At 38.8% G+C, this 15,139-nt stretch overlaps 1 long non-coding RNA gene across 1 annotated transcript in view; it reads left to right on the top strand.

Moving 5' to 3' along the window:
- Positions 1 to 12,838, top strand: part of LOC148185886 (uncharacterized) — a 64,542-nt gene extending 51,704 nt beyond the window's left edge. The window contains exon 4 of the long non-coding RNA XR_015775513.1: positions 9,800 to 12,838. This is a non-coding gene — a long non-coding RNA (uncharacterized LOC148185886). The remainder of the gene's footprint in view (positions 1 to 9,799) is intronic.
- Positions 12,839 to 15,139: the final 2,301 nt, after the last annotated feature.

Here is a 15,139-nt window from a genome sequence, read left to right as displayed (position 1 = left end):
ATTGTTTTCCACCGCGGACAGTTCCCCCGCTCAGTGTAGGTGGGATTCTCAGCTGACAGCATATATACGTCTATGGGGCCCATGTGGGTAGAATTTCATAATGGCCCCATAACAATTGTCACAGGGGTGGGCAACCCTAACCACCCTGAACTCATCAAATGGTGACCCTTTGTCAGTTCTTTTGGTGTAAGAGTGTGAAGTCAAAAGCCACTTTCCACGTGCAACAGGCACGGATGTGTGAGATAATTGAATATGCGTTTCCTAGTATAGCAAAGGCATGGTCCAACTGGTGAAAACAATAGGTTCTAGCAAATCATCGGGAGAGTAGTGCGGGTCATTCCTGTGCTATCCAGGATTTGAAAAATTTGCATCCTGTGTCGCAGTTACTGTTCTCTCTGACCAATCAGTGGTCTGCAGTGTTTTAAGTCCACCTTCTGATGTTGGCTCAGTTTGCTTAAAACCTCAACCGAGGTGGTACCAAAAAAGTACCAGGTAGGCCGTGTGTGTTTTAGCAGCCTGGGGTGACTTTTTGTAATCATTTTCATTGAGAGTGAACTATTTTCCTTGCTGCTTTTATGTTGCTAAAGGCCTCACAAGCTCTATGCACCTCATGTTTTTCGCCCAATGCATCTTTTGTTTTTGAATGAGGACCCTAAATGCCTTGAGTTGTAAAAACTTTTCACATTGTCCAATTGGATGAATTGAGAGGCGGGCCTGCTGTGTTGGTGATGACAACAAGCTAACATTAGCTAACGTTTATTGTACCTTACAAATTATAAACTCAATTACTCTCTGATGTTTTACCAATCATATATAGGCCTTGCGATTGATGCCCCCGACTCTTCCGAAAAAAAAGCCTTTAACCGACCATCACCCAGGCGAAGATCCTGGACCAGCTGGTGATACCCTTTTGATTCCTCATCTTACCGAGGGTCTCATATACCCAAACAGATCTCAGATTCTCGGTTACCAACATACCATTTAGGAACAACCTCTTGCCCTTAATCAGAGCCAGAGCAAGTGCCCTCCACCTGGCAGATCTGTGAGTTTACCTCACAGCAAAATAGTGGTTAAACTAACAACAGGTGATTCAATGGTTGCGTGGACAACAATTTAAGACACACAGAGCAAGCTGCAAAAAAATGCACTGTGTAGCTTCCACAATAAAAGGAAGTGTGGTGAGCCTATCAGGGACTAAATGGGGCTACCACATTTTTTGCTCATGTAAAACCAGACTGCGTGCTGTACCATGCAGTGGAAATGCTGTAGAAATGGTTGCAAATAAAGCTGGTGCAAAATACCTGTTTAGCAAAGGTCACCAAATATACAAACAAACAATCAGAAAAATGCAGAGTAAAATGTAAATGCGGGGAATGTTTTCTTATTCCCTTTTCAGGCTGCTTCATTGACTGACTGTAGTATTGTCTATGTGTTACAAACACCCTTAGTTTCGTCTACTCCTATTAGTATGCCTTCAGTTGCAGCAAGTTGAACCATATTGTCTAAACTTTGAGAAAGTACTCAAAATCTGCGATGTAGTGAGAATTATTGAATAAAGAATCAGCTAAAACTGTGGTGTTCTCTAATGAAAAATATTGGAAACAATGCTGTTATATGCTTTTCATACAATGCACAGTGTCAAAGGGCAGATGAACTGCACACAGTAGCAAAAAACACTTAACCTTTGTGAAACCTGCAAACACAGAAGGTAGAAATAATGAATGAATGAAGTGTGTTGTGGCTCGGTTAGTGGATAAGTGCTCTTTTTGTTAAACTTATTGCCTTAGATAAAGGGAAGATTTCGAGCCTGGTGAAGGAGAAATGAAAAAGAGAAGGAGGAAGAAGAATATATAATTATATTATTTTACTTAACAAATTTACTTCACAGAAATATCAGAGAACTCGAACATGCTCTAAAAGTAACACTAAAAGTAGTATGCAGAGTTTAACCGTTGTGTTGTCCTTGGCGTCATTCTGACCCCAAATTAATTCTTTTGCCATCAAAATATGTGTTTTTATACTTATGTAAACAAGGTCTGTTGGCCCTAAATTCCAAAACAAAGGGAAAAATGTGTGGTAATAGGTTAGACTGAAGTAAGACTAAAGGTGTAACACAGAATTGATTGACAACTTAAACAATATGCTTTAAATAACAGTCAAACCAGGCGGGGTCATTTTTGACCCCAGAGGACAAAAGGCATATGGCAATAGGGAGGACATTAAGAGGTGGTTTTCTTGGTAATCTACAAAAAAAGTGTCATACATGACCAGACGTCACCCTATATGAACTGGTCCCATGTAAAATTGCACTATATTAACCCCTGAATGTAACCACCCTTACTTCAATGAGAGGTTAATATCAGCTTTTGGGGAACTTTCAATACTCTGCCTCAAGTATAAAACCTTTTCACAACATGATAGTAGTTTTGTTACAGCTTTGTGTGTGTGTGTGTGTGTGTGTGTGTGTGTGTGTGTGTGTGTGTGTGTGTGTGTGTGTGTGTGTGTGTGTGTGTGTGTGTGTGTTCTGCATGTCTGATTGCATCATTGACTCACCCACACTACAGGCAGAGCGAGCTCAGAGTATGAGACCATGCTTCAGCACATTTATAATTCAACATACTGTCACAGCTCGGCTTATCTCTCTCTCCCTTTTCTTTTCCCGCTCCCAACCTCTCATCTCCCCTTCTCTCACCTGTATGTCTTTCTACCTCATCTTCTGCACGCCCTCTCTCTTTCATACCTCTCACCCCTCACAGCCTTTCTCACCTCCTCCTTCTGCTCTCTCTTTTTCATTTCACGTCCTCCCTGCTCCTCCCGTCTTGATAATATTATTTCCCGGAGCAAGGGATGGCATTAGCAGTCCATATGCTTGAGCGCCAACATGCAATATGTTGGCACATGACAAGATTGTGTCTCCGTCTGCAAGCTGCAGAGAGTGAGCGCATGAGAGCATCAATACCATTCACCAGCCGACCGTGACAGGCAGACATCCGCCACATGATAACCACACCGGTGACTTCCCCTTATCCTCTCTTTAATGACTCCTTATACTCTTTTTTTCTTCTGTATGTTGTCTGCATCCATCTCTGGTGACCTGTAACCATGACCAAATTTATATTTCTTATTGATTACCCCCAAGGAATGTACAAACTTCTCAAGGGATTACATGTTTACTGCTTCCTTGTTTTGTCTTTTTCCATGCAGTCCACCACCCACTCGTACAATCCAGCTGTCTTCTTTTCAGCCTCAATGTATCATTTTCCTTCATTGTTCTTGTCATTTTCTTATTGTTTTATCTTTCTGCACTATTTTTGTGTCATTCAGTTTCTAATTCCTGCTGTCTTGTCTTTGTTGTCTCCTCGCATTGATATTTCCCTTTTTTTTTTGTCTTTCCTGCTCTTTCATCCTCCTCTGCAATATTCTCCCTCTCTTTCTTTCCCTCTCCAGCCCACTTTCTCCTACTGAGTTTCCTATCCCTTCATTTTCCTATTGTCAGCGTATGTCTGCTAAATTTTGATATGACTAGCGACACAGTTTTTATTCATTATACAGTATGATGCTCCTCAGCCAACGTACAGTATTTGAGGTAAGCCGCAAAACTTCCCAAAGCAGAACTTTTAATCAAAAAATGAATATCGCTGTCTGAAAAGTTAGGACTAATCTCTAATATAATAGCCACTTAAAGCATCTTATGTACCCAGGAAATACAACACATTTTATACCAAGGGAAATACAGTGTGCTGGAGAGAAAAGCAAAGAACATTAAAGGTATTTCAGCACACATATACAAACAATTAGAACAATTAAATCTAATTAAACACCAAAACACAATAAAATGTTTTAATCAAATAAAGAAAAGCGGTGTTTTTAATGTACTTTAAAATTATGTTAACGTAAGAGCACCTCTAATGCAATCTCTAAACCTCCAAACAGCTTTAGGTAAGCTAATTGGGAGCCATAGCATTCCCAAAGTACATTGATGGTACATTCATTTCAATTTGGCAGAGCACTAACATAAGAGGGAGGACGTCAGATGGAGGACATATTCAAAGAGTTCTCTCAAATCCGTCCCACAGGGGTCGTGAAGTGCTCAGCGAGATAATTGAAAAACTACAGCAGCTTTTCTCCACAAAATACAGTGAAGTTCTAAAATTATCGAAAGAATATAGTTTTCTAGCAAGGATGTTCAGGCACACTCAGGCCCAAACCCAATACACCCTAGCCTCTACTACTTAGCCTCAGCCCTCCGTTTTGGGCATTCATGTTTATAGGTTGGGTGTCCAAATTTTGTTAGGACAGAAGCGTAGGGTGAAGTGCTACAGCCGCATGGTCCTCCAAACGGAGGCACACTTCGAACCACATGTGATGAGAAATCTTTGGAAAGATGGTGGCACAAGAAAAAAATGTATTTCAGTTAGGACCACTTAAGTTAAAGAAAACTTTATTTGTCTTTGCAATATGATAAATGGGGCTACGCTCTGTTCTGTGTCCTCTCTGCCTTACCACACACTCACAATGTTCCTTTTCTTTATAACAAGAATAATAAATCATTAGTATGGGTAGCTAACTAGTTAGCTAACTAATGCTCCATTGTTATTGCTGATTTGTGAATGATAATTCTGCATTTTGACATATTTTTGCCATATCCTGTCAACCAAAATTTAACTAAAGTCCAGCAGGAAGGTTTTTGCACTTGTTACCGCTTCTCTTATATCAGTGCAAACTGGCAGGGTGGGAGCATGGCTTGCTGAAGTTAGCATACAGAGCATCACTAGTGGTCTAGTGATAAAGCTTTGTTCTTTTTTATTCGATCGCGTGTTGGTTCGATCAATAACATTAAGTTGTAAGAAAATGCTGAACAGACAACCACAAAATGATGCCCTTAGCCCACGCAAGAGAAATCATCACAGCAGAAGACGGCACCACAGTGTCCAGCAAAACTTTTCTGGTCGGTTTAATTTAAACGTATTGTTGCCAGCTACCGATGGTGTGTCTTATTGTAGGGGATGATTTTATTCACTACTCATTATATCTTTGTTACAAGGAGGCAAGGTGGCACTTATCAATGAAGGGTAGGGCTAAAAGTAAGAAATGGACCTGAGGCTTATGTAAACTGTTTATAATTTTATTTGACTGAACGATTTTTGTCACCTGCATGACTCTGATATTTTTTTCTCACACCCCATTCGTTTTCAATTTTCACCCATTTCTGTCATATCTCATCCCTCCCTGCATCTCCCTATCTGTCTCTCAGAGAGCAAAGTGTTACAGATAAAGATTTGGAGTTGGGAATTACAAATAGGAGAAAAGGTGAGCCATATCTCGCAATGTAAATACGCTACTATCAGTGACATGCAGCTATGCCGCTGTTTACGGCTCCATATTTACCCACAAACCGACACCAAAAAATGACCTTTCACAGTCAGTCAGAGAAAGTCGGCTATTTCATATTGAATTATTCGTCCGCTGATAAGGACAAATAGCAGGAATTTGTCAATCAGGTCATCCATATCTTTTAAAGACTAACTTATTTTAATGTGTCATGATTAAATCATGTCAGAGATCAAGGTGTTTCAAGGGAGGTGTGTGTTTGTTACATACATAAAAGTCCCTGTCAGCATGTACATAGTGTGACAGTCATCAGTGATACAGATTATAAGATATTCACTGTATAAGTCAATAGTTGTAGATATACCTATCAACATTTAACACAATTAATCATTTCAGCGCAGATTTAAAGAGCAGCAGTAGCAGTTCTCTTACCTATATGAAATGTTCGCCTGCTAAAAGCTCAGCACTGTCGCTCATTTCTGGCTGCAGTCTGTCTCAAAGTCATTCACCACAGAGGTGAACTTATATTGATGTTAATATACAAAATTAACAATCTAGTGCTAATTATTTTTACTGAAGCTGTCGGAGGTGGAATGAGTTTTTATTTCAAACTCTTTTCAGAGACAAGCTGTTATAACTCTGTGACTGAGATCAAGAGAAGGAGGCAAAGAGAGAGAGAGAGAGTAGTGTGTAGGACACAAATACACACATACACACACATGCATAGCTGAGGCTGACTTCTAATTCTGAATGAAAAAGTTAATTCTTCCTTAAAACCCTCTGTCCCTGTGGTTCCTCTACTCAGGAGCCACAGGGACATGACTGACCTTTGCACACAAACACACAAATGCATACACAAGCACACACAATGCCTGTAGTTCTGGGACTGTCCCATCTAAGCTCCAGAAGAGCCACCGACGACAGAGGGAGCGTTAGTGAGAGGACAAGAGGGAGGGAGAGAAACAGCTACAATAATATTAATAAAAACATAACATTGAACAATAACAATAGACATATTAATATGAATAAATGTAGTTTATGTATGTTACAAGCATATATTTAATGTATATGACACTAATATCTATATTACCCCATCTACATGGACTACACACTTACACACTTAATGCACACTATCATGTGCGCTTAATTACAGAGCCCTGAAACTGAAAAAAGGCAAAAGATAATCAGATCAATCAATGTTAAGAAATGCATCTAAAAGTAATATCTAATAATAGATAATTAAATAAATAAATGGAGAGTAAAAAGAAATGTAAAGCTTTATCTTTCCTAATGTTTTTGCATTGCACGTGAATTTTTATCGCACTGATCATACTGAGCTAGCTCTCTAGCTGCAGATCATTTTGGTCATAAAACTACACCTGTGCATTTCACGTTAATTATCCATATAGCGCATAGTGTTGTAGCACTAATGCGTGAATGTACATGTGTATCAATAGACATTATTTATTGATGTAATCACTTCTACTTTTGACTCATATGATTACCTGTATTCTTGCCTTTTGTCACTTTTGGGTCTCCGTATGTACCTTGGAGTCAAGGTACACACACACCCACACACACATCAGTATGCTGTGTTGCCAGGAGTAGCAAAGGGAAATTCATTGCCCCTGGCAGATTGTGTAAACAGCCTTCATAGACAATGACACATTTGATTAATTGAATTCTGCTACCATTTTGCCATCACAACAAGGAAGACGTGGGTGATTGTCACACATTCCACATATCAGCAGTGGGAGGCCTCGAGTTTCTCATCCTTGCATGCTGAAATTTAAGATTAATTAAACCATTTTTGTGTGGTCTGCCATCTGTATTTAAATATTATTTATCCAAGAGTCACAAACGCAAATAAAACATATGACACACAAAAAGATGCATATGGTTTATGAGGATGATTATAATAGAATCCAATGTGTCTAATGTGTCTGTTGCCCCCAGAGAGTGTTCTTTTAAACAAATATAGAGAAATAAAGACTACTCCTTTTTCAGAAATATTCACTCAACAAAAACCGCGACACCAAAATAGCCACAAATATATCAAAATAATCATCAGCAAAAAACAATAAAAAACAACCTACATTACTTCTCTGTTACACTCCTTCTGTTTCTCTTCTTACTTGAATTTTGTCTCTCATATCCACAGCACTTTCACACTCTTAAAGTCGGTATGTGTGATAACACTGAGCTCTTTCTTTACTTGGAGAAATAAGGGAAAACGGGGACAGAGAAAGTTAAGGAATAAGAGAGGGAAGCTTTACGAATAGAAAAAGAAATTGTCTTAAGGTCATCCAGAGGTGGGAAACTGTCTTCTCTAATGCACTTTTCATTTGTCAGAGAGTAAAAGTCAGACGCTCACACTGAGAGGCACACGCACAGGCAACACTGAGCAAATACAGCACACTGTCACCCATTTCAGACATCATTACATGACATAATGTTCCAAATTTGTTGCAGATACAATTGTCCACACTTTAACCAGAGAAACAAACCAATGTGGAAAACTTGTACTTGTTAGGAAGTTGTCATTCCTTCCCTGACAGACCCTTGTTAGGGGGGCACAGTTTGATGCACTTGCTAAGTACTGAATCAAACATGAATTATTAAAAGAGAAAGTATTGCAATTGACCGAAGATGATAAAAATAAAAAACATGCATTTTATGTCACATTCAGGAGCAGTACAAGACCATGATATTTTTGTGACATATTTTGGGACATACTATGACTTTTTTTTTGTTCCTTCTCTATTCTTCCCTGTATGCTCACCCATTTTTCCTGTATAGACAATTCATGATACCGTTCAGAGAACGCAGTGGCATTTTGTCCAATATTTACTTGTGGTAAATGTCTCTATCCATCCATGTGTGTTGTTAATTACAAATCCACACACAATTTTGTTGGTGATAACACACAACGCCACACAATTTTCCATTGTTGGTTTGGCAAATGTGTTTATCAGTATTCCCGTGCACAAAGATTCCCAGTACTGGTTCTTGTTTTCTGTCATAAACAACATCAACAACAAGAATCCATCTTCACCCATTTAGCTATGGGCTTCTGTGAAAGTTCAGCAATTGAAAATGCAGCATTAAAAGAAAACCTGGAAAGCCTGATTTTGCCAGGTGGAAGTGCACTTCAACAAAATTTTTAATGATTTAATGATCTGTTAACCACTGAAGAGGCCTGTGAGACAAATACATTAAAACTTTTGCAACACTTGGCAAATAATGGTCACAAAACTAGTTCGAGCAAATTGAAATGGGTTCAACAGCACTTGACCTTTTTGGGACGTGATCACTACAGAGGGTAAATCTCTCTCTCCCGAATGCATAACCAACCAAACTATTTCAAAAGCTATTACCAAAAACAAATTATGAGTTTCTTAGGTATGAAATCATACTGTAGACAGCTGATTCCAAATTACTCAGAAAGAGATACACCTCTCTCTTCCATCATTAATGGTAAAAATCCCAGTGTGCAAAGCAAACTGAACTGACGAAACTGACAGAGCCTTGACTGACTTAAAGGCTCTCTACAGACTGACCCTTCGACTGCCTAAACCTGACCTACCTTTTACTCACTTTGTTGACATAAAGGACAATTACATAACATCTATTTTGACACAAAATGATGGGGTAAACAAAGGCCTGATGTTTAATTTTCAATTAACCATGATCCTGTTGCAGTTGGACTCCCTCTGTGTATTTGAACTGTGGCTGCAGCAGAAAAGGCTGTGGTTGCATCACGTATTGGGCCTGCAGACTGCCATTTCGCTCCCTGCCTCCATCTCTGTAGTCAAATTTGATGCTCACGCTAACAGATCTAACCCCTTTTTTACAGGAAATGCTGCTGCTTATGTGACTGCTAAAGCTGCTGATGTCTATGGTTCAAGATTTGCTCCACTGTGTCTTGCTAAACACACCCACTAAAGTTAACCTCTACACCAAAGTTAACCCAGTCTGTTCTCAAATCACTCTCTACTCCAGAGGAAAGTGCTCTCCGGTCATAATCTGGTGCAAAAGGGGGAATATGTACTGCTATTAACTCTGCATTGTACACACAGGGATTATTCAGATTTTTTAGTTTTTGCACACATTTTTTTTCCACAAGATTTTTTCAGGAAATGTATGGTTTGTGCAGCCAACAATGCATAAACCATTTGACCATTTTATGTTGTAGAAAAGAAATTCTGTCTTGTTATTGTTGACATAACTGGCGAAAGGTTGCGATGAAACCGGGCTGTTAAGTAAAACACTTCTGCCAGTGCTTTTTTACATGCACACTCGCGTATGAAACAAACAGCCCAACCCGACTGAAATTATGTTCAGGAGGCCTCCCCAGAATGAAATAGGTCCAATCAGACATTCAGTTCCAGTTACAACCTCATGTGGTGATGGAATGCTATGATATTGTGCCAACCTGTTTTCTACTTTTTTAGCATTGAATTCTCAGGTGAAAGGCGTCCTACCCTCAGCAGCCACTGCTGTGCTTCAGGACCAAAAGCCAGGTGATTGGGTGGTCACTGGAGACCACAGAAGGCGTCGCTGGAAACAGAGGCAATATCACGTCCATTCCTGGTGCTGCTATCCACAGAAGCAGCTGTGGAGGTTGCAGGAACGGCTACTTGGGTCCATACCAGCCATTCCAAACTCGTCCCAGAATCATACAACGGCACAGGGCCCTTCACTCACCTGCCAAATACATTATCAAAAAAAATCACCACAACGCATTGAGGAATCGTCAGGAGTGAAGGCGGATCGCTGCTCCTAAGGTGACGAATGCACACTCCAGGAAAAGATTTAGGGTGACAGTTTTGACATACTGTCTGAGGACAACAACGAAACAATGCAATGAGCGAGGGGTGAAACAGCGCCCTCCTCCTACAAGTAGCGTGCCAAGCTACCACCTAAGTGACGCAAGCAGACAACTGTGTCACCAATGCGGGATCAGCGATGGAACCCAGATCCTCCAGACCCTGGTCTCAGGTCCTCCTTCTTGTCTGTCTTGTCATTCTTACTCATGACTGTTACACATGTGATTCACATACCACCACGACCTAAACACAGAATACACAATACAGATTGAAGCGCGTAGTCCCACCTTCAGGCTACATTGAAAACTCCTGGTGACAGGTCCTGAACAACACAGTTAGAACTAGAAAACGCATTTCCTGCAGCACATTGGTGTGGATGCTAAAAGCTGAAATGAATTCAAAACTATGGCTGGAAATGGTGAAATATTTTACACATTGCCGGAAATATCTGAAAGATCGGCAAAAATGAAAGCTGAACTGCTTTAAACTAAATAAGCTACCAGTTAAACTGTCAAATGAAGAAGCTGATGTTAATTAAAAAGGTTGAAAAAAAAGAAACTAAAGATTTGGATAACAATAGTGTGGATGATTTCAGCAGCCACACTATCCACATGTGTACAGGAAGCAATCTACTCTGAAGGATATTTGTAGTTGACAGAATTATCTATTTCATATGACAGAATGACCTAGGCCACAATAAACTACATTTATAAAAGAATTAGTCCACTCTCATAGATATTTGTATTTGAAAGAGTGATCCACTGCACCTGATAGAATGACCTACACCACATTTAACTTCATTTACATAGGACACAGTCCTCTCTGAAAGATATTTGTACCTGACATACTCACCTTCTCCACCTGACAGAATGACCTACAACATGTAACTACATTTACACAGGAAGTAGTCCATTCTGATAGATCTTTGTACCTGACCGAATGACCTACTGCACTTGACAGAATGACCAATGCCACATTTCGTTACATTTATAGAGGTGGTAATCCATACTGATGGACATTTGTACCCGAGATTATGACTTACTCCATAATAAACTACATTTACACAAGAAAAAGTACATTCTGATGGACATTTGTACCTGACACAATGACCTACTCCACCTAACAGAATGACCTATGCCACATTTAACAATTTTTATACAGGAAGTATTCCGCTTTGATTGATCTTTGTACCTAACAAAATGGCCTACTGCACCTGACAGAATGACCTTCGCCATATGTAACTCCATCTATACAGGAAGTACTACATTCTGATAGATATTTGTAGCTGACATAATGGCCTACTTCACCTGACAGAATGATCTTCTCAACATTTAACTACATTTATACAGGAAGCAGTTCAGCCTCAAAGTATTGAACTTAGCCTCTTTAGTTTAGTTCCAGCAGTTTGGAATATATTTCTTTATTCTTCTTCTTCTTTATTTTAAACTCATTTCAACTTTAAGCATCCACACGCATGTTCCACAGGAAATGCATTTTCTAGTTATAGCTGTTAGGTTTGTATTAGATGGCCACATTCTGATGGCAGCTCACTAACTTAACTCGAAAAAGGCAACTTCTCTCATGTTTCTGACTATATTTAATTTAACTCAAAGCTCTGTTACCCAACAGTCAGCACTATTTGCACCAGTTCTCTGGTGTCACCAAATTTGGGGTCCTATTACAACTGTGTGCAATCGTTTAAATACCCATTCCGCGTTATTCTGACAAGCAATTTTACTCACCCAAGTGACATTTAGAAGGGGAAACTGAATGTTCAATGCAATTGTAAAATTTACCCACTTTGGTGATCCCATAGCAGTAGATAGCATCTTTTGTCTCTTGCGACACTGCATACGCGACACCGCAAATGCTACCTGTCTCTGCAGAATTGCAGAACTCAAAAGCGCCAACAGAAAATGATGTACTTTCATCCCTTGCTCAGTGACACCAGATGGTTGTTCATAAAGACATTGTCCAAACTAGAAACACTCACCAAGGAACTAAAAAGGAATGCTATAAAAGACACATGGATGATGGACTGGTTCGAATCAATGTTTGAAAAATGGAAATCATTTGTTTTGACTGTTGTATCTGCACTTATTGTCTCTATAGTCATGTTTGCCCTGTTAGTACATTTCATATTCCTTGTGTCAAAGGTCTTATTGTCACAGCTACTGAAAGATCAGCCACAAACCAAATGACATTTTTGCAAACTAAAAGCAATCCATGATAACAGACACTCCAGATTTGTTCCCTACTCCTGAATGGTTTCCACCTTATCATGGTATGGAGAAACCTGATAAAGACCTCGATCATTGAGTGTAAATAGTAATTTCCCCATGCTTGCTCATTCACATACCAATGTCTGTGATCTACAAAAACAGCTTATGCTAATTTCTAGTGGTCATTTCATGAAGTGAAGTAATACTGTGACAAATTTTGTAAATAAATAATGGCCATAGTATGGCCAAAGAGGGAAATGTAGAGACAACATTGTTCTTTACCTTATATTTTCACGCTAATAACCTTATATCAACTATTGATTTGACCTGATGTCAACTCATATCAACTTTAATATGAATCATCTCATTTGTGTGTGAGAAAAGTTGGCTCAGGCGTCTAGTTAAGTCCTTTCAGGTGAAATAGACTGACCCTGTTAAACCCTTTTTTAAATATTCTCTTTTACCACTTCATTAAAAAAACAAACAAAAGACAGCTGCTTTTGGATCATTATTTATTTGTTCACTTTTCTGAATGGACATACAGTAATTTCCACAGAATGTAGTATTTTGTCAAAAATGTGACCAAAACATCACAGTAGAATATGTCATCAAGAATGTGACCAAAACGTACAGTATGTCGTTCAAAAATTTGACCAAAAACCTTATAGTATTCTATACTACAAAACATCATACTGTAGAATGTTGCCAAACAATTGACCAAAACGTCATACTATACTTTGGCCACATTTTTGACATTTTTATCACATTTTTGGTGACAAACATTATAGTAAATTATGTCAATAAAAAATGCACCTAAAATGTCACAAACAGCATTTGCGAGCGGAAAGTGAGACCAGAGGGCATACATGAAATTGAAAGCACTGGACTAAGGGAGGGAGGAGAGATGGCATCAGGGCAAGGCTGACCCGACTTGGACCAAGAGCTGTTCCTCTACCAAGCCTTCTTCTGGCTGATGTCTGGTTGCAGGAGAATAAAGTAAATGAGATGTGACTGAGGCTCACTCAGCATTGGGAGATCAGGAATGCTCTGCACATATATTCAAAGAGACATGGTTAACCCCTAACATCCTGGATCAAGCTATTGCACTTGATGGGCAGATATTGGTGAGAGCCATAAGGACACAAGAATGTGATGCGAATTCAAAAAATGCACTGCAGGAATTGAATGATGCGATCAGAAGCAACATGCCCAAGCAACAGGATGGAATCTTTATAGTAGCTGGTGATTTTAAATCAACTCATCCTTTAACTCCAAAAATGTAGCAGGATCAAGGACTAAACTAATTTCCTTTTTAAACTTTGTTTAAGTGACTAATAAATCTACCATCTACCTTCTAGTATGTCGTCAAACGTGAGCAAAACCAAAAAATGCGACCAACATGTCATGCTGTACTATGTTGTCAAAAATGTGACCAAAATGTTAAAAATGTGATCAAAGCATCATGGTATAGTTGTCATCAAAAATGTGACTGAAATGTAATAGTATAGTATGTCATCAGAAATGTGACCAAAACATCATTATTTAATATGTCGTCAGAAATGTGACCGAAATGTCACAGTATAGTATCTCATCAAAAATGTGGCCGAAATGTCATAGTATAGCATGTCATTAAAAATGTGAACAAAATGTCATTGTATGGTAAGTCGTCAAAAATGTGACCAAAACGTCATAGTAGGGTATGTCGCCAAATATGTGACTAAAACGTCATAATATAATATTTCTACAGAAATGTGAACAAAACGTCATAGTATAGTATCTCGACATAAATGTGACCAAAATGTCATAGTATAGTATGTCATCAAAAATGTAACCATACTGCCATAGTATACTATGTCGTAAAAAAAGTAACCGAATCGTTACAGTATAGTATGTCATTAAAAATATGACCAAAATGTCAAGGTACAGTATGTTGTCAAAAATGACGCCAAAACTAGTATAGTATGTCATCAAAAATCACACAAAATCACACAAAAAGCTCATAGTAAATTAAATCGTAAAATATCACCCCAACATCGGGCATGTAGAAAAAAACAGCTTAAATCGACATACGTTTAAAATGCAAAAACCCAAAGTAACCAATCAACTCAGAGACTAACAGTCAAAATAAACAAATCATGACAAAGGAATCCACACGAAAGCATGGACAACACAGACGGAGAAACAAAAGAAAAGGAGACTGAAAACAGCGGATACTGATGACGAACTTACAAAAACACAGGAAAGGGCTTTATATACACAAAGAGCAAATGAGTGGCAAGACACAGGTAAGTAAACAAGACGCAGGTGAGTTAGCAAGACACAAGTGAGGCACATTAGGGAGGGGCCAGTGATCAAAGCAGAGTGAAAACTGACAAGAGGAAACACTGCAGATACAAGAGGACCCTTCAATATGAAACTGGAAATGTAAACAATAGAACAAAACAAAAACAGGCATGTTCATTACACATAGTATATAGTATAGTAAATGTATAATATGACATGTTGAAAAAAGGGCTGAAAACCACATAGTATAGCATGTTAAGGCATGTCAAATAGTATAGCATGTTGAAAAAACATGGGCAAAACAAAATTATAATAACAACTGAAATTGACATAGCAATGTATGACCAAAAATGTTGAAATATGACATGTCCAAAAACAGCTGGAAACCACATTAATTATCATGCAGAGACACAATATAGCATAGAATGTTGCAAAAAAAACGCCCAAAACACCATTGTTTTGCATGTCAAAAAA

This window comes from Plectropomus leopardus, chromosome 22, assembly GCF_026936395.1.
Source record: "Plectropomus leopardus strain MGB_pleo_1.0 chromosome 22, ASM2693639v1, whole genome shotgun sequence".
NCBI classification, from domain to species: domain Eukaryota; kingdom Metazoa; phylum Chordata; class Actinopteri; order Perciformes; family Serranidae; genus Plectropomus; species Plectropomus leopardus.
This window is presented reverse-complemented; position numbering and strand designations above follow the sequence as displayed.